Here is a 21450-nt window from a genome sequence, read left to right as displayed (position 1 = left end):
AAAAGTCGGTCAAGAAGGCTAGGAGAGTATTCTTTCTAGAAAGAGCAGATAAGCAGTTGTTAGCGTCCCACTTAGTAAAAGAATCGACTTCATTTACATCCGGTACGATGGACGTGGAAGAATTAGGGCAAATTTTAAACACATTGTGAATCATGCATTGGACAAGTACGTGCCGGAAAAGTGGGTTACGGACGGAAAACACCCACCGTGGTTTAACAGCGCAATTCGGAGAATGCTCAGGAAGCAAAGGCAGTTGCGCTCGCGGTGCAAGAAAGATCGGGAGAATGAGCACAGGCAAAAGTTAGTAGAGATTCGTGCTGCTGTAAAAAGAGCGATGCGCGAAGCATTCAACCACCACCACCGTCATAACTTAGCAAAAGATCTTGCTGAAAACCCAAGGAAATTCTGACCTTACGTAAAATGGGTAAGCGGGTCGAAGGTTCAAATGGTTCAAATGGCTCTGAGCACTATGGGACTCAATTGCTGAGGTCATTAGTCCCCTAGAGCCTAGAACTAGTTAAACCTAACTAACCCAAGGACATCACAAACATCCATGCCAGAGGCAGGATTCGAACCTGCGACCATAGCGGTCTTGCGGTTCCAGACTGCAGCGCCTTTAACCGCACGGCCACTTCGGCCGACCGGGTCGAAGGATTCCATCCAGTCACTCACTGATCAGTCTGGCCTGGCAACGGAATACAGCAAAACGAAAGCTGAAATTTTAAATTTAGCATTTGAGAAATCTTTCACGCAGGAGAATCGTAAAAAACATACCGCCGTTTGAGTCTCGTACAGATTCCCGTATGGAGGACATAGTGATAGACATCCCTGGGGTTGTGAAGCAGCTGAATGGGTTGAAAATAAATAAATCGCCAGGTCCTGATGGGATTCCATTTCGGTTTTACAGAGAGTACTTTACTGCATTGGCTCCTTACTTAGCTTGCATTTATCGCGAATCTCTTGCCCAACGCAAAGTCCCGAGGGACTGGAAAAAAGCGCAGGTGACGCTTGTATATAAGAAGGGTAGAAGGACGGATCCTCAGAATTACAGACCAATATCCTTAACATCGGTTTGTTGCAGGATTCTCGAACATATTCTCAGTTCGAATATAATGAATTTCCTTGAGATAGAGAAGTTGCTGTTCATGCATCAGCACAGCTTTAGAAAGCATTGCTCCTGCGAAACGCAACTCGCCCTTTTTTCGCATGATATGTTGCGAACCATGGATGAAGGGTATCAGACGGATGCCATATTCCTCGACATCCGGAAATCGTTTGACTCGGTGCCCCACTGCAGACTCCTAACTAAGGTACGAGCGTATGGGATTGATTGTTAAGTATGTGAGTGGCTCGAAGACTTCTTAAGTAATACACTCCTGGAAATGGAAAAAAAGAACCCATTGACACCGGTGTGTCAGACCCACCATACTTGCTCCGGACACTGCGAGAGGGCTGTACAAGCAATGATCACACGCACGGCACAGCGGACACACCAGGAACCGCGGTGTTGGCCGTCGAATGGCGCTAGCTTCGCAGCATTTGTGCACCGCCGCCGTCAGTGTCAGCCAGTTTGCCGTGGCATACGGAGCTCCATCGCAGTCTTTAACACTGGTAGCATGCCGCGACAGCGTGGACGTGAACCGTATGTGCAGTTGACGGACTTTGAGCGAGGGCGTATAGTGGGCATGCGGGAGGCCGGGTGGACGTGCCGCCGAATTGCTCAACACGTGGGGCGTGAGGTCTCCACAGTACATCGATGTTGTCGCCAGTGGTCGGCGGAAGGTGCACGTGCCCGTCGACCTGGGACCGGACCGCAGCGACGCACGGATGCACGCCAAGACCGTAGGATCCTACGCAGTGCCGTAGGGGACCGCACCGCCACTTCCCAGCAAATTAGGGACACTGTTGCTCCTGGGGTATCGGCGAGGACCATTCGCAACCGTCTCCATGAAGCTGGGCTACGGTCCCGCACACCGTTAGGCCGTCTTCCGCTCACGCCCCAACATCGTGCAGCCCGCCTCCAGTGGTGTCGCGACAGGCGTGAATGGAGGGACGAATGGAGACGTGTCGTCTTCAGCGATGAGAGTCGCTTCTGCCTTGGTGCCAATGATGGTCGTATGCGTGTTTGGCGCCGTGCAGGTGAGCGCCACAATCAGGACTGCATACGACCGAGGCACACAGGGCCAACACCCGGCATCATGGTGTGGGGTGCGATCTCCTACACTGGCCGTACACCACTGGTGATCGTCGAGGGGACACTGAATACTGCACGGTACATCCAAACCGTCATCGAACCCATCGTTCTACCATTCCTAGACCGGCAAGGGAACTTGTTGTTCCAACAGGACAATGCACGTCCGCATGTATCCCGTGCCACCCAACGTGCTCTAGAAGGTGTAAGTCAACTACCCTGGCCAGCAAGATCTCCGGATCTGTCCCCCATTGAGCATGTTTGGGACTGGATGAAGCGTCGTCTCACGCGGTCTGCACGTCCAGCACGAACGCTGGTCCAACTGAGGCGCCAGGTGGAAATGGCATGGCAAGCCGTTCCACAGGACTACATCCAGCATCTCTACGATTGTCTCCATGGGAGAATAGCAGCCTGCATTGCTGCGAAAGGTGGATATACACTGTACTAGTGCCGACATTGTGCATTCTCTGTTGCCTGTGTCTATGTGCCTGTGGTTCTGTCAGTGTGATCATGTGATGTATCTGACCCCAGGAATGTGTCAATAAAGTTTCCCCTTCCTGGGACAATGAATTCACGGTGTTCTTATTTCAATTTCCAGGAGTGTAGAACCCAGTACGTTGTCCTCGATGGTGAGTGTTCATCGGAGGTGAGGGTATCATCTGGAGTGCCGCAGGGAAGTGTGGTAAGTCCGCTGTTTTTTTCTATCTATATAAATGATCTTTTGGATAGGGTGGATGGCAATGTGCGGCTGTTTGCTGATGATGTTGTGGTGTACGGGAAGATGTCGCCATTGAGTGACTCTAGGAGGATGCAAGATGACTTGGGCAGGATTTGTGATTGGTGTAAGGAATGGCAACTAACTCTAAATATAGATAAATGTAATTTAACGCGGATGAATAGGAAAAAGAATCCCATAATCAGAATGAAATTTTCACTCTGCAGCGGAGTGAGCGCTGATATGAAACTTCCTGGCAGATTAAAACTGTGGGCCCGACCGAGACTCGAACTCGGGACCTTTGCCTTTCGCGGGCAAGTGCTCTACCATTTTTTATCTTTTTTTTTTACTAATGAACCGCTGCAGGAACAGGACGACGGGTAGGGCAGGGGCCGACACTCGAAGCCTGGCCATCCCGCCGCCACGCCCAAGCAACGTGTTCGAGTTCGAGGATCGAAGGATCAGGAAGAGGATGGAGTGGGTTTGTCGATGTTGTTCTTTTTATTTATTTATTTATTTAATTTTGATAACATTTTTGTTTGTATTATAGATTTATTTTTGTTTCATTACAAGAGAAAGATCCTACAACTGCCGTAGCCGAGCGTCCGAGCCGTCTTCTCGTCTGTTGGGAGGGGTTCCCTCCTATTCCGTCCGTAGAGGATCAATATGCTCCAGGATTGTTCTTCATTTTCAGCGTCTCATACCCGGAACGCCCCAGTGAGCAGGAGGATCCGCAAATAATGAACCTAAATAATTTGCGAAACGAGATCTGTACTTCGGGTGGCGGCTGAAAGCTGCATGTGTCATCATCAATAGGGACCAAAAGTCGAGTGTGCCTTTGGGAGCATCGCAAAATATGTAGTAAACGGCCATGCCTTTTAGCCAGTTAATGGCGTTCGTTCTGGTTGATGGAAAGTATACGACGTCGGGGCGCAATACGTCATCAGGGGAGATAGACTCCGGCAATCGCCTCAAGAGTAATGCCAGCACGCGCTGCGTCAGTAGCCAGCACTCGCTGGTCGCGGCACACGTCAGACGGTATGCATCCGAGTCAGCGACTGAGCATGTCGGACACAAGGGGTCGTCCGTCAGATGTATGGAATGTAACCTCTGACGAGTAGCGAACTTCCCATTCACAACCTACCATCTGAGCTACCGAAGCACAACTCACGCCCGGCCCTCACAGCGTTACTTCTGCCAGTATCTCCTCTCCTACCTTTCAAACTTTACAGAAGCTCTCCTGCGAAACTTGCAGAACTAGCACTCCTGAAAGAAAGGATACTGCGGAGACATGGCATAGCCACAGCCTGGGGGATGTTTCCAGAATGGGATTTTCACTCTGCAGTGGAGTGTGCGCTGATATGAAACTTCCTGGCAGATTAAAACTGTGTGCCCGACCGAGACTCGAACTCGGGAACTTTGCCTTTCGCGGGCAAGTGCTCTACCATCTGAGCTACCGAAGCACGACACACGCCCGGTCATCGCAGCTTTACTTCTGCCAGTATCTCGTCTCCTACCTTTCAAACTTTACAGAAGCTCTCCTGCGAAACTTGCAGAACTAGCACACCTGAAAGAAAGGATACTGAGGAGGCATGGCTTAGCACTCGTCCGCGAAAGGCAAAGGTCCCGAGTTCGAGTCTCGGTCGGGCACACAGTTTTAATCTGCCAGGAAGTTTCATATCTCCGCTGTAGAGTGAAAATCTCGTTCTGGAAACATCCCCCAGGCTCTGGCTAAGCCATGTCTCCGCAGTATCCTTTCTTTCAGGAGTGCTAGTTCCGCAAGTTTCGCAGGAGAGCTTCTGTAAAGTTTGAAAGGTAGGAGACGAGATACTGGCAGAAGTAAAGCTGTGAGGGCCGGGCGTGAGTTGTGCTTTGGTAACTCAGATGGTAGAGCGAGCACTTGCCTGCGAAAGGCAAAGGTCCCGAGTTCGAGTCTCGGTCGGACACACAGTTTTAATCTGCCAGGAAGTTTCATATCAGCGCACACTCCGCTGCAGAGTGAAAATCTCATTCTGGAAACATCCCCCAGGCTGTGGCTAATCCATGTCTGTAATGTTTGAATACTCCATTAGTAGTGTAGCGCTTGACACAGTCATGTCGATTAAATATTTTGATGTAACATTGCAGAGTGATATGAAGTGGGACAAGCATGTAATGGCAGTTGTGGGAAAGGCGGATAGTCGTCTTCGGTTCATTGGTAAAATTTTGGGAAGAAGTGGTTCATCTGTAAAGGAGACCGCTTATAAAACACTAATACGACCTATTCTTGAGTACTGCTCGAGCGTTTGGGATCCCTATGAGGTCGGATTGAGGGAGGACATAGAAGCAATTCAGAGGTGGCCTGCTAGATTTGTTACTGGTAGGTTTGATCATCACGCGAGTGTTACGGAAATGCTTCAGGAACTCGGGTGGGAGCCTCTAGAGGAAAGGAGGCGTTTTTTTCGTGAATCGCTACTGTGGAAATTTAGAGAACCAGCATTTGAGGCTGATTGCAGTACAATTTTATTGCCGCCAACTTAAATTTCGCGGAAAGACCACAAACATAAGATAAGAGAGATTAGGGCTCGTACAGAGGCATATAGTCAGTCATTTTTCCCTCGTTCTCTTTGGGAGGGGAACAGGGAGAGAAGATACTAGTTGTGGTACGAGGTACCCTCCACCACGCACCGTATGGTGCATTGCGGAGTATGTATGTAGATGTAGATGTAGAGAAGACTTGCCACGAAGGAGCAACTTAGACAGTCTCTTCTTCCTCGATTCGGTAATACAATAAACACTGAGCAAGGCTTTCTTACGTACCTCTATCTGCTATCTTTAACGTAATACTTGAACATAGGTGCCCTAGTACCAGGCTCGTCTTTCCTTCCTCTTCGTCTTCTTGTGGCAATACTTTCAGTTTGTCCCTGTAAGAACAGATCTGGTTCGTTCTTAGTGTCAAAATTATTCATGTAATTAACTGCATTTTCGGAAATAAAGTTGAGACATTGTTTAATGCATCTGATATATATGACAATTTTTTTATAAACAAGAGTCTGCATTAGTAGTAATTACCAGCCTCAATAAGCTACAATGATGTGTACAAGAATATTGTATACAACAATATTGTGAAACAAAATTAAATCCAAACTGCTTACCCGCAAGCAGGTCCCGTTTGTCTAGCCGAAACTAACTTCCCCACACGACTTAAGTGCTCCAAATCTTTAACCATAGCACGCTTTATTGTAGCACTCCTGTATTCTGCAGCCCTTTTCATTCCTTTCCTTCTTGTTTGGTCATTATTTTCTTCATTTTCTACAACACCAGTACATAAAGAACTGCTGTTAGACCCCATTTTTGTTTTCAACTAACGTATCGCAGATCTAGCACACAAAAAAGTAATATAGACGTTTTACCAACTTAAAACTATACACGAATTTGTCAATAATTATCATTACCTTGCGAGGTGCCGAGGCTAGCAGTGTATTTAACACTCAATTCTTCTCGAATCTTCATATGGAAATGATGCTCTAAGCCCCTCTTTTCTATCTCCGACTTTTGCTGTTGCACATGGATTAAGAAGAAACGCGAACTGACTGTAATCGACCCTGCAAGTGGAGTAGAAAGGAGTTTGGCACCTGCAATAATTTAATTGGATAGAAATTAAGGAAAGTTTCATTATCATAGTGAGGAATGAAAGGGTTGCTCTACCGATTAACAGAATGAAAGTTTTGTCCAAAATAACAATTTTATTTATTATGACTAAATTCAAAATAGTAAACAAAACACATGAAACATTTACAATACATCAAACAGGATAATCAAATAAATGCTGTGAAGGTGAGGTTATCCCTAAACCAGATTGTGACATTTATGACCAAGTGTTATGTGGAGCCAATTCCTTGCAACTCAAATCTTAAGAGAAACACTCAGGCAACCCAACATTAATTGCTGCTACAGTAGTGAGAACTCAGGAAATGAACATCCGAGACAGAACCACGTAAGAAAAGACGGGAACAGGCGTGCTCTGCTGAACTCTGATTATCACAGAGAAAATTCGCTAATCTGCTGGAGCTGCGCACATACATTACCAAGCTGTCTTCTTAAATGCAAGGACACGATCTGGCGTACCGGAAGCGATGGCTGGTTGCTTCGACGTCCCGTCGTGGTGATGATACTGTCGCGAGTATAGCCCGAAACAAATTATCCTGGTCTGGTTGTTCCAGACTTAAGACTTCCTATCAATACAAATGCGCCTCTGAGGGCGACGAAGAAGGCTCGCCACACAATCACTGACGGTACAGTGATTGATTTTAACAAGCGAAGTCACACAGTTACTCCGAAACAGACAACTTTAGCGAAAACTGCACAAGACAGACAACATAGGCCGCTTGTACGCAGAACTCTCGATTGCCAACTGTACTCGGAAGGTTACGTTGAAGTCAAAACTTCAGCAACTTCGTCAAACAGTTACAATCAAGTAAAAGCATATTAGACAGCCAACGGAAGGCAGGCTGTCCAGAGCAGCAAGAGCTCAGTCTTGTAACCTACTCCGACCGAAAGGCGAGAGCCGACTCTCTCAAGAGCACCTGTACAAACCGAACACAGAACATTCCCGCCCCCACGACAGTGGCTGTGGTTAAACGTTCCAATCAGCAACTCGAAAACCGGCGGAAAATTCCACTCTATTGCCGAAGCACTACCGTTCCACCAATGGAGATTCTTGGCGCCAATTTCTGCGCCGATTTTGCTACGTCACGGAGCTATGCCCTGAGCAAGCCAATCACAGTTACGATTTTGCAGAAAACAAGGGAATTTGCCCGCCAAGACTACCTGGGAATACAAGCCATTCCCACGCCTCAGTGGTAGCTCGCCATAAACGGTTTTCACTAAGTTTATGCGAAGCAACAGAATCTCTAGCCCAGCCGCCTCTTCTGGCCCCTCTGGGCGTGTCGCTCCCGCTCTTATGACAATGTCGGCGTCTGGAAAGCATCCACTCGACTCCCTCACACCCGTCGGCTTAACCCTTAGAAGCTCAGCAGAACTCGCCTGTCACCGGGCCACCCGGGTGACGAGAGACGCTGCGTGGGAAGTCCACGTGTGAAGGAATAGCAACTTTTCACCGCATGCAATTAGGAAAATCGAATTACTCAGAGTAAGATAGAAATATGAGAGGGGGCTCATGCCACCTCTCAACCTGATAAGCAAAACAACTTATGTCCTGGACTAAGGCTATTTTACCAGTAAACACTAATGTTCAGTTACTAGAAATAATGTACAGAATTTAGGAATTAAAGTCTCTTGGGCATTAATTGATGCATGTTGGGTATTAGAACATTGCTGTGCCCATAACTTAAAACCATGAAAATGTGGACTTAAGTCGCTTCGCAAAATCACGATTCAAATGTGCGTGTCACGAACATCGACATCGACTCATCTGGCGCTGCTCTAGCGCCTGCAGGTTGAAAAACCGCACCAAAGGGCTTTTGAAGGGTTTCCCTGCCCCCATGCGCTAGAGCAGCCGCCAGGCTTTTTGGTTGTAGATTGCTTTGAGCCAAATGTAAAACTTATGCACCACTATGGCAGACAATTATGTAGTTTCAAAAAAGTTATCCTTAAATCTTGTTGCCCAGTATATGTATTTTGGCGCTGGTTCTAGAGTTCATGGCTGTTGTGACCCAATGCCCCTTCCTCTCTAGCCACGATTCACGTCCGCTCATAGAGTAAAATTCTTCGTACTATGTGTCGCGTGGATAAAGTCACGCTCATACTACTTGAAACCTCAGAGCTATTGTGGAAACCAATGAGTTGCACAGTTAATATTTTTGAGATCCTCAGAGTCTCAGGGAGTGTTAGCAGATGGACTGCAGAGATACTTTCCAGCTGCCTGTTAGTGGAATCTCAGAATTTTATGTGATGGGCTGGTATATCGGCGGTTTGGCGCACGAAATGACCAGAGTGCCTTCGTTTACTGCCAGATGCGCTGCGCGCAGGCACATTCACGGAAACGCGAAATCCTCTCCTAGTACAGAACACCGGACGAGGCTCCGCAAATTTGGCGATCGTTCCGCTCGCTCCAGGGACACGGCGGCGCCGCCTAGCCACTGCTGTAGCAGTCCCTCTCTGGCCGCAATTCACGCTTTATATTTTTGGCCGTTTCGAGCGCCAGGCCCCGCGGCGGACATAACCCGTACTGGTATTTGTGTTCGCGTAATCACGAGTGTCCCTCGGTCAGATACGAAAACGTTTTATCGCGGCCCGAAACAGCGTTTGATATTGGTCGGCGACGGCTCTGTAAACTCGGCTGTGGTCGTTACATTTCGATGGCTTCGTGTGTGTTTCTCTGAAGGTCTGCCACATCGTCAGTCGCCAAAGAGAGAAGTCGCGTCATAACTGGACGTTAACGGCGAGTAAATTCAAGAGAAATCGCGATGCCGAGAAACGCTGTCACCTGCTCGCTAATCTAACTTACAGTATGATGCGAAAGAGAAACAAAACCGATGATGCTGAGATGGCGAGAAGAGCTGCTATATTTCCTTCACCGAAAACTCTGACATGTATTGATTGTTTCCAGTGTCCCATTGCGCACTTCAGGCCTCCTATTGGTGTCATTCTGAACAGGAACTAGGCTCGGCAGCAAACCGTTTCCACGCTATGTCCCGACCTCCCTTGTCTGCTGGATAGAAAGGTTACGATTCTCAGCTTTGTATTATTAGATTTTAATTTGTATTTCACGAATTCAGTGCCTCCCCGAGGATTGTTTCAGTACTGCAAAGAGCGTTAATCATTGGGTAGTGTTACAGCATTACCTGCTAACAGGCGAAACACAGGGTGATTCGCGAACGATGTAGTCGCTCTGCCCACGTTGTGTGTGAGAGAACAAACACAGCTGGGGCAGCATCCAATCCCATCATACGTTGCGGTCTGTCGTTCGGACAATGTGGCAGCCGTAGTATCGGTTTTATACGGGAAGAGTCTACACGCGTTAGGTGCAAGTAGCCTTTTAAGGAATTCAGAGAAATATGTTGTGACATTTAGCACCTCAGGCCAACTTCATCTCCTTGGGATGTTAAACTACCCCTAAAAGGCGGAAGAATCAGTAATGATCAACGGCATAAGGATGTAGAACGCACCAAAAACCACTGTATTAAAGACACATGTAAGGTGGACTCGTCATTTTTATTTTTGTAAGTTATCGATGTGCACGTCAGAGAGAGAGAAAGAGAGAGAGAGAGAGAGAGAGAGAGAGAGAGCAAGTGACATTACTGTTAAATACTCGTTCCCTCTGCGCAGTCTCATTCATACCTAGTTGAAAATGATGCACGCATTCAGCAGTGCTGTGTTGACTTATGATTGTATCTGTTATATGAAGAAAGATTTATTGTAAAGGACAGTAAGGGTGAATATGATGTACAAAGGGTACTAGGAAAGTTTACAGTACACCTTTATTTTTTTTTTTTCGAAGTAATTTCCGACGCATTTAATACACCTCCTATTCTATCGATTCTATCGCTTGAGCCTTGTCCCTCAGTGACGTAGGGTCAGCCATCGTTAATCGGATTTGGCACGTTAATGGTTAAGGGGTGGCCGGATGCCCTTCCTGCCGCCACCCCGAACCCCTCCACCCCCCCGGGACGGAATTAGTGTTCCCCAACTGTCTGTGTCGAGTGTAATCCATGCAATAGTGCGAAAGTGTTCAGATGTCTGCGAGCCGTGTAACTGAGGCGGAACATGGGGACCAGCCCGGTATTCACCTAGCGGGATGTGGAAAACCGCCTAAAAACCACATCCAGGCTCGCCGGCACATCGGCCCTCGTCGTTAATCCGCCGGGCGGATTCGATCCGGGGCCGGCGCGCCTACCCGAGTCCAGGAAGCAGCGTGTTAGCGCTCTCGGCTACCCTGGCGGGTTACATTTAATACATCTCCCCATTCTCCTAAACCGATCGCTAAACCAGTTCTCCCAGGTTTCTGTAGGGCGTAGGGCACACTCGTTATTCCAAGCTCTCAAGAGGTCCTCAACACTTGAAACTGCAGTCCTTTCAGCTTCATTCTCACATGCGAGAACAGTGCAAAGTATCAAGAAGGAAGGTCTGGACTGTAAGGAGGGTGCTCAAGTAGTTCCAGTCCTGTACTCTGCAGATATTCGGTGCACGCTTTTGGCGCGGTGAGCTGGAGCGTTGTCGTGATGGAGGAACCATGTGTCCATTCTTGACTTCGGTCCCAGGTTCTTCATAGATTGGATGACTTTGGTCAGGCACTGCACAGTGTACCACTTAGCTGTGACTGTCTTCTGTGTGTCCAAAACAACACACTCCACAGTTCCACTCGATTTGAAAGAAACAGCTATCATTTTCTTCTTTAATCATCGGGATTTTCTGACAGCTACGGATACGTCGTCACCTTTAAAGACCCAAACTTTGTTTTGAGTGTCAGTCACCTGTCACGATGTTATTCACATACTGAGACTGAACCTTAGAAATCTTCTTCAAAATCTCCCGGCACCAAGTCACACGCCGTGTCATCTGCTCATCCGTCAGTCTATGTGGCACTCAGAGACACCAAAGTTTCTTTACTTGCAAATGATCACACAGCATCGAACGAAATGCTGGTGCATTTAGCCCTAAGATATCCTCTATCTGCTTACAGGTCACACACATGTCTTCGTCTAGCATTTACCTCACAGCATCAATGTTTTCGTCCGTAACTGACGATCGTGGCCTTCTGTTCTCTCAACGTCCTCCAGAGTGAAATTTCCTCTTTGGAATTCTCTGTACCACCTCAATATAGTTACGATGTGGACACACATCACCGAGTGCAAGAGTCATTTGTTCAACGTAATGGTCTATGTTTAAATCACTCGTGAAGTTGTATCGCAAAACTACCCGAAACTCATTTCGTGATTACAATGCTATAGCAAGCACTTCTAATGAACGACTGAGCCCTCAGACTTAGCACAGCCGGTACAATGGAAGTACCGTATGAAGTATTCTCAGAATTCAGCAACGATCAGCTTCCTGATACTTACTGTTGCGTCATATTGCAAAACTTCCCTAGTACTCTTTGTATATATTGGAAGGTAAAAAGAATGTAGATTTTGAATAACTTTATTATTTTTTGAAGAGAAGAAGTTTGAGGTAATACTGCAGCCCTGCGGAATGATAGTCAGCTAGTTAACTTGATCAGAGCTGAGAGAGAGACCACCCCTCTTCACTGAGTCCACTGATTAAGCTGTTTGGTTTATATAGAAATTCTCTCTTAACAGTGCACCCTTTCCAAATCACTGTTCACTTTGCGAAGCGTAGTATTGTTCAGAACAATATTATGTGTGAAGGTCACACGATATTTTACTCTGCCCTTTTGAATATACCGTATACTTCATTCTAAAATCGTTGTCTTGGAATATCATTTCATAGGAGTAGTTATTCTCCCCACCCCACTGCTTAAAGAAGGTTTATCGTTACGCATTGCACCGTGTGGTATGCAACAGTCTGAATGTAGTTTGGAAGTTTTATTTAAAAATATAAATCTAGCTTAGTCGCTGCCTGCTTGCTGTCTGCTTTTGTACTTTCGAGAAATCTGCAACAATGTTGTTAAGACGCGAGATGAGTGGAAATTTTGATAAGTGCCAGACAGTTGTTTTCATCCAGTTAATATAAAGGCAAGTGTACTGAGAACAGTTACTATTCAGTTGAAATTAGGTTCTGTTCAGTCAAAAGCTAGCATACGTGTTTAAGTTGGATAACAGTTCGTCAGTACATAGTTTTGGTAATACATTGACTTTTTAACGTGTGGGAGGCAAAGTTGGGCTAAATTTCATACAGAAAGATGTAGCAGGGAGATTACACACAATGTGTATACACAGGACATCCTTTTTGTAATTGAAAAACTGTCACGGTGATCTCTCCACTGGCAAAAGATTCTGGTTTGGTGCCTCATTCGGATCTCCAGGAACGGTTTGCAAAGGCGGAGCTAACCACGAGAAAAATATTGACTAAGCAGCAAAAGGGTAACAGACTACGACTCGCAGCGTGGAATGTAAGAAGTCTGAACTCGGTAGGGAAGCTAGAAAATATTAAAGAGAAATGCAAAGGTTGAATCTAGGTATAATGGGGGTCGGTGAAGTAAAATGGTAAGAAGGTAAGGCTTTCAGGTCAGTTGAGTATAAGGTAATATCAGTAGCAGTAGAAGATGGTATCAAGGGAGAAGGTCTTTCTATAAATAGGGAAATAAGGCAGAGAGTGAGTTACTGAGAACAGTTCTATGATTACGTTGTTCCCGTCAAATCGACAGCAAACCAACGGCAGTAATAGTAATTCAAGTACATACGTCAACGTCACAAGGAGAAAATAAGAGAATAAGTGGGTTATAAGGAGAGATGATCATCTTAATATTATAGCGGTTTGGAGAGAGGTAGAAGGGGAAGAAATAGAAGACAGAGAGATTGACAGTTGAAATGAGAGAGTAGAATGACTAGTTGAGCAGTATATCGAATTCCAGCTAGTAATAGCAACACTGTTTAAAATCCACAAGAGGAAAAGGGCTGAGGGTGAGGGTACAGTCCAGCTGGATAATATCACTGCCGGGCAGAGATTCCTAAATCAGCTATTCGATTTTAAGGCGGACCCAGGAGCAGATACAGTCATGGAACACAATTCAGTAATGATGACGAGTACAGTGAAGTTTAAGAGACTCGTCCGGCGGAATTATTCGAGTAACAAGTGGGATACAGAAGTACAGAGGAAATATGAGATGCTTTTGAAGTTAGCTGAGGCTATAGATACTTCGTTAATGACTACCATGGTAGGCAGATTACTTAAAAAGAAATGGACATTTCTAAAAAGTGCAATTCCTTAAGTTGGACAGAAAAAACATAGGTAGAAGGAAGGTAACTGCGAAGGAACAGAGGGTAACAGAAGATATAATGCAACTGATCGGTGATAGAGGAAAGTGCAAAGCTGTTCAGGGAAATTGAGGAACACAGTAATGAAAGTCACTAAGGAACGAAATAAATGCAAATCCAGGGAAACCAAGGCGAAATGGCTGCAGCGAAAAATGTGAAGAAATCCAGAAACAAATGGTCATCTGAAGCACTGATTCGCCACATAAGAAGTTCAAAAACATTCTTCGGTTGTTTTAAAAGCAACGGCGGCGATATTAAGAGTGCAATGTGGATTGCATTGTTACTCACAGATGAGAGAGCTGGTAGGTGGAAAGAGTACACTGAAGGTGTCTGCGAGGGTTGGACTTGTGTGACAACATTATTATGGAAGAAATGGGAGACGATATAGAAGACATAAGGAATTCACTGCTAGACCCTGAAGTTAATTGAGCTTTTAATTTTTCTGATCAAATAAGACAGCGGCGATAGATAACATACCTACGGAATTTCTGAAATGATTGAGGGAAGTGATAATCGAGCAATTATTCAAGTTGATATGTAGAATCAATGCTTTTGGGGGCGTATCCTCTGAATTTCATAAAAATGTCATCCTCACAGCCCCGGAGATACAATGTTAGGCAAGTGTCAGAAGTATTGCACTACGAGCTTAACGGCTCATGAATTCAAGTTACTGATAAGAATAATATACGGAAGAACGGAAAAGAAAACTGAGGATCTGTTAGATAACGATCAGTTTGGCTTTCAGAAAGTTAAAGGCAGAAGGGAGAGAGTAATGACGTTGCGACTGATAAATGAAGCAAGGCTTAAGAAACATCTTAGAATTTGTAGATGTGGAAAAAACCTTCGACAGTGTAAAATGACGCAGAGAAAAACGGAAATAAGCTACATGGAAAGACGGATACTATACAATATGTACAAGTACCAAGAGAGAAATATGGCAATGGAAAACCAAGAGAGAAGTAGTTTTTCGCCGCTACTACTCAGTCTTTACATCGAAGAAGCTACGACGGAAGAAGAGAAAGATTCGAAAGTGGAATTAAAATCCAGGGTGAAAGCATATCATTGCTAAAATAAACTGACGACAATGCTGTCCTCAGTGAAAGTTCAGAAACATTACAAGATGTTTTAAATGGAATGGATATAGAATGTATACTGAGAGTAAACCGAGGAAATACTAAAGTAGTGAGGAGGAGTAGAAATGAGATTAGCAATAAACTTAACATTAAAATTTTTGGCCGTGAAGTAGATGAATTGAAGGAAATTCTGTTACCGTGAAAGCAAAACAACACATGACGGGCGAAGCAAGTAGGACAGGAAAGCATATGACACACGTAAAGAGGTAATTCCTGGTCAACAGAAGTTACTGTTATCAAACATCGCCGGCCGGCCGGAGTGGCCGAGCGGTTAAAGGCGCTACAGTCTGGAACCGCACGACCGCTACGGTCGCAGGTTGGAATCCTGCCTCGGGCATGGATGTGTGTGATGTCCTTAGGTTAGTTAGGTTTAAGTAGTTCTAAGTTCTAGGGGACTTATGACCACAGCAGTTGAGTCCCATAGTGATCAGAGCCATTTGAACCATTTTTTTTATCAAACATCGCCCTAAATCTGCATGAGAAATTTCTGATAATGTACGTTTGGTGCATATCATTGATGGTAGTAAACCATGGACGGTGGGAAAAACGGAACATAAGAACATCGAAGCGTTTGAGATGTGGTGCTACAGAAGAATGTTGAAAATTAGGAGGACTGATACTATGAAAAATGAGGAGGTTCTAGGTAGAATCGGAGAAGCAAAAAGCAAATTGAAAACACAGACAAAAAGAAGCAGCACGATGTCAGGACACGAGTTAAAACATCAGTGAATAACTTCCATGATACCAGAGGGAGCTATACAGGGTAAAACTGCAAGGGAAAGACAGAAACTGGAATAGTTAAGAACATAAGGTCCAAATGCTACTCTGAGATGGAAGTTATGGCCAAAGGGAGGAATTCTTGGAGGGCAGCATCGAAACAGTCAAAAGATAACTCGCAGCAACAGCAAAAAAAATAAATAAATAAATAAAAATAGAGGACAACTGAAAACCAGTCGAAAGACTGATGATTAAAAAAATGATATTTGGTTCATTGTGTTCATACTTTATTTGTCACTACCGTATTTTTAATCTTCTTATGTATGATGTTCAATGATACTCGACTTTTTACCCTTAACCATCCAGGTCAATTCATTGGTTCATATGTTCATATTTTTTCTGCCTTGTTCGCCAGTCCTGTCTTAGAAGCTGCCTCACATGGTGCACATGTGGTGGATATGTGGGTGTTACTGAAGAAATATCATACTGGAGGTATTGATTAATATTTGAAGATTTTTGTCAAATCTTCGCTAGGGACGACTTCATTCAGTAAACATTATCGGCCCCGGACGCTGAACTCTTTACGGTGCTACCGCACAGTCTTCGTGCACTAACGACTTCAGTGACTTAACCCTTACTAAGGAGAATGTGAGTTTTTATTACGCACAGTCACATCCCTTCTTAAGAATGAACGGTCCCCTTTGAGTCGCTTTCAAAGAAGTTTCTGACATCTCGAATGATTACATCAAATTTAAATAAGTTCCGTGATTCCAGACCCTGGGTTCCACATCAATTTCGTCATTTGAATGGAGCGAAGGAACTGAAATGCTCCATTTGTATGCGCTAATCCGTACAGATATATCTCGGCAACACATGCAGTCAGTGCTTTCCAATCGTTCTGCAGCTAGCTCAAGGAGCAAGTGCCACGATTGTGGTATCTTTAGCCTCGTATGTAACGAACCATTAATTTTTCACGCAGTGTAGCTTTCTCGATCAGGTACATAAAATGTTCTAGAAAGTGTTAATTCGGACGATTGTATTAGGGTACATACAGTTCTATCCAAGAACGTCTTTATGATTGATTTCATTGTTTGAAACCGGTTTATCAGGTAAGAGGTAGTATGTACGATTACATATTCCTATTAAATTATAATACGTGACGGAAATAAGGCTGTCTCAGCACCAAATTGGAAAGGCGAGAGTACTTAAACGCGCTAAGGGATTTTTCAGTATGTTTCAAAGCCTTTCGCGATGTTTCATAAAACAAACTATTATTAATACTTTGAGTCTGTTTGTAATCATACTTTATTCCATAATAACAGTGTGAAACTAAGAAACTACTTCTATTTCTATGCAAGACATTGAAATAAAAACTATTTTATTATAACTTTTTACTGTTACAAAAATACTTGTTTCCTCATTTTCGAACACCGTCCATTTGTTTCGCAGTATTTGCGTGCATAGTCCACCCGTACTTACAAGCTTGTAAATCAAAAATTAAAAAAAAAACTGAAAGACTTTTCAATAATACTCTTCACGTTACGCTTGTTATTTCGTCAATGTCTGCAACCATTTGGGCAGGAAAAGTTTTTTCTGCGTGCCAACAAGTGAAAAGTTCATGAGGCCAACTTTGATTTATGTACTGGATGTTTCAACACACAAAACTTCATCTGGTGCATGAGAAATATGCACTGCTGAATGATGGTGTACGTTGTAATGCAGCAAGAGCACTCATTACGCGAGAGGTCGTCATTATATTGATAGTATGGCAGGTATCATCTGCCTCAAAGCATGTCACTATTTCAAGTCTCGTTGCTCATGTAAGCTCACACATATAGTGCCCTCGCAGTCCCTAAAGCATCATCGACAAAATTCTCCCATTGGATACGTTTGTCTTGCATTCTGTCTTCATCGGTAACGATGGGTACTTTCGCTCCACCACTTTCTACTACTTTCTGGTCCTTAATGGTGTATGAGTGGGTCGTTTCCATTCAAAATTCGATCACGGTTCCGAGACAATGCCAGTCGCACATGCTTCGATACCCAACATGACAATCATGTATGATACCGCACCATACATCACTGAGTGATGTTGAGTTCCGGGGCGCAATCTCATCAACAATGCTGCGCCTGTTGGCATTGATAGGGGATCGATCTGTTAGTTTTGCTGATTCAGATGGCGTGCGTGCGATACACACACACACACACACACACACACACACACACACACACACAGAAGCAACGAGAATATTCTAGAGAATATTTTAAATTCAGCACTTTTCTAATGACACTACGGTACTTATTAATAATTATTCAGACGAGCTTGAAGCGTTATCTAATTAGATTTTTAGAGATACATTGTGTACTGGATTAATATAAATAGCATTTTCGTTGATTACAGTAAAACAAATTTTGTTCAGTTCCACATAGCATCTATAAGGTGAAGAAATAACAGAAAAACTAGGTGACCAGCAGACAGCCAGGATAGATACTTCAAATATCTGGGCTTACATGCTGATAGCGAACGAAACTGGTCAAACCACATCCTGGAACCGTGGAAAAGACTATATCCTGCAACTTACCCTTTACGCATTGTTTGCTCCCACAGGAATACGGAAACAATTAAATCAGTTTAGTATTTTCATTCAAATACCTGGGTCAACATTTGTAAAACTCTAATTCCTCTCTCTCAAACCCCACCCTATGGGGAGGGAGGGAGAGTTTTAGTTTTATCAAAATTTTCGAAGTAAATAAGTATTTTTTATTTATCCGTAACCATTTTCCACGCAAAAAATGAGAACATGGCTTTCCTTGAATTACAGAGCCAACTACCAAGAACCAAAATAAATTTTTAAGACAAAATGTAAGTAGCTTTTTATGTAAAATCCGATTTTGCAGTAAAAAATGGGGGGTTCCCATTTGAAATTTTAAAGTGGCCTCCCGCCCCATCCCCAGGGGGCTGGTTTGGCGGGCTAATTTTAGCACCTACAGATGCCCCCCCTCGAAAATAATCAACTCTGGATTCTTCACATTTTTTCTTGTGAAGCTTACTTTTCGATTTATTCTGGTTTTCCAACTTAAAATTTACACCCTGTATATCACAGTCGTAATGTTAGAACAAAGGCAGTATCTACCATGCGCATACAAACTAGAGTTTTGTATTAAGGGGGTCGATTTTAGTGGCTGTAAAATTTTTAATGCCTTCCGTTCTCTATGTAAGTGTTTGGTGGACGATGCACTCTTGTTTAAAAGCAATTTAAGACAGTTCCTGTTTCAGGGTCATTTTACACTACAGAAGAGTTCCTGAACTACAACGTTTGTTATCCGTGTATCCGTAACACTCAGATACATTCTCAGATCCTTCTTCCTCTGCACGTCTATTTGTTATTGTAAACATATTTATTTTTCTGTAATAGAGCAATTTTTGTAATATTTATTTTGTTGAAATATTTATTTTCTGTAATTTTAATTTTTCTGTACTAGAAGCTAAGTTGTCAATACTTTATTATGAAATTGATTTGTTTGTTGTTGTGGTCTTCAGTCCGAAGATTGATTTGATGCTCTCACATGCTACTCTAGCCTGAATGACCTTCATCTCTGAAAAACTACTGTAACATACATCTTTTTGAATCTGCTTACTTTATTCATCTCTTAGTCTTCCTCTATGATTTTTACCCCGCAACACTTTCCTCAAATACTAAACTGATGATCCCCTAATCTCTCAGAATGTGTCCTATCAACCGATCCCTTCTTTTGGTCAGATTGTGCCACAAACTTTTTGTCTGTCACATTCTCTTCAGTACTTCCTCACTAGTTACGCAATCAACCCATCTGGTCTTCAGCATTCTTCTGTGGCACCGTATTTCGAAAGCTTCTATTTTCTTCTTATCTAAACTGTTTATCGTCGATATTTCACTGCCATACATGGCTACACTCCAGAAAAATACCTTCAGAAAAGCTGCGCGGGGTAGCCGCGTGGTCTCAGGCGTCTTGTCACGGTCCGCGCGGCTCCCACCGTCGAAGGTTCGAGTCCTCTCTCGGGCATGGATGTATGTGTTGTCCATAGCGTAAGTTAGTTCAAGTTAGATTAGGGACCGATGACCTAAGCACTTTGGTCCCAAAAGGTCTTACGACAAATTTAATTATGCTTTTTTCCTTCAGGAAAAACTTCCCGACAGTTAAATCTGTATTCGGTGTTAAGAGATTCCTCTTATTCAGAGATGCTTAGCCACAGAATGTAACCACAACAAATTTGTCGAACTGAGACCTTTCTTAGGTATGGTGATATCACCATCAGATTGCCTGACTAATGTCTTATAGTACCGTACCAAGAAACGTATGAGACAAGAATCGTATTGACAGAATTCAAAATTCTGGAACTTTTAGCCAGCTATCGAACATAACAATGTGAATAAACCCTTGTGAGAGGAAGCACTCAGTGGCAGGGACTGGATGGGGGAAGGGGGGGATGGCTGTGTGGGTGTGTAGTTTTTCGCAAAGCAAAAACGGAGTACGTTTCTTTGGTATATCTTCGCCAAAGTACTCGTACTGAGTCGTATAGTGAGTAGAAAAATCTCCGAGGCAGGGCTGGAGTAATTTTTGACAGAATAAGGAACAACTGGATCTGCAGTGAAGAGGAGATCGTAGTGTGTCATATTCAAGAGCACTGCAGCAAGCCCTTTCAAGAAACACTGCTCCGTCGACCAACTTTTCTTATGACATGGGAAATTAAGACGCGGCCTCTCATAAAAGTGCGTATATCAGTGACATATCTCATTTCCAGCCGTGATTTATGCTATTTGCCACGCAAACAAGAGTCGTTAACCCCAGTGGCCAGAGAGTGGGCGGGTAAAGTAAAACCCTAACGACGAGATGTGAGCGAGCTGTAATTAGCGTCTTCACGGTCGTCTTATCCCTGTCTAAACGCTTTTTCTGAAAGAACCACGACATATTGTCGTGGTTATATAAGACAGGCGAAGGGCAATGTAAGGACTACCTATGAATCACTTATAATTTAATTCCATGCAAACGTTATTGAAACTTCAGCATTTTGTACTTTTGTGGTTTTTAAAAGCATTCGATGCGAAAGACAGCTAGCTAATGACCTCCAACATCCCCCTAAACCTGTAGATACTGACGCCACATTACTGCCAAATGAAGATACTCGAAGGCTAGAGTATTTAGCTGAATCGCCCATAAAAACTTTATCTGAACAAATACTTAATACATAAGTGTATTACTCAGTGAAACACTACAACGCTACTTTTTCTGAAGCCCCTCCAACCCTCGGAGAAATGACAGTACAGCAAAACATTCACTAGTCTAAACATTTAAAGGATTGTAGTTGTAAATATGGTACTCTGCCTCAAGCAAAACACTTATAGGACTGTTTCATAATAAGTGTGGTATACTACGTAAAAAACCTCCTTCAGAAATGGTAGTGTCATAATGTTAAACTGTCTTTGAGCACTATATTAGAACATCGATATATTCTTTGATTGTTGTGTTCAGAGTGAAATAACCCATTTGAAACCTGCAGCTGGATTAAAATTCCAGTTGAAGGCTATTATCTAAGTCAAAGAAGACTCGGTGATAGTGTAGACACATTAAAAATCTGAAATCTACGAATGGCAGAGTTAAAGACCACTGTGTGTGTTATTAATTAATTCTTTTATTTCGTGTTCCGGTGATCCACGTTGTGAATATATCATCATGGTGATATCACCTTCCCAATATGTTAGAGGGCCCACACGTCTCCAAGGTTGTTTCCACTACGTTGCAAAAGTTTAACTCCACTCAGTCCCTATTTCCCCCCAT

This window comes from Schistocerca serialis, chromosome 5 (genome assembly GCF_023864345.2).
Source record: "Schistocerca serialis cubense isolate TAMUIC-IGC-003099 chromosome 5, iqSchSeri2.2, whole genome shotgun sequence".
In the NCBI taxonomy this organism is placed as follows: domain Eukaryota; kingdom Metazoa; phylum Arthropoda; class Insecta; order Orthoptera; family Acrididae; genus Schistocerca; species Schistocerca serialis.
Note: the sequence above shows the minus strand (reverse complement) of the source record.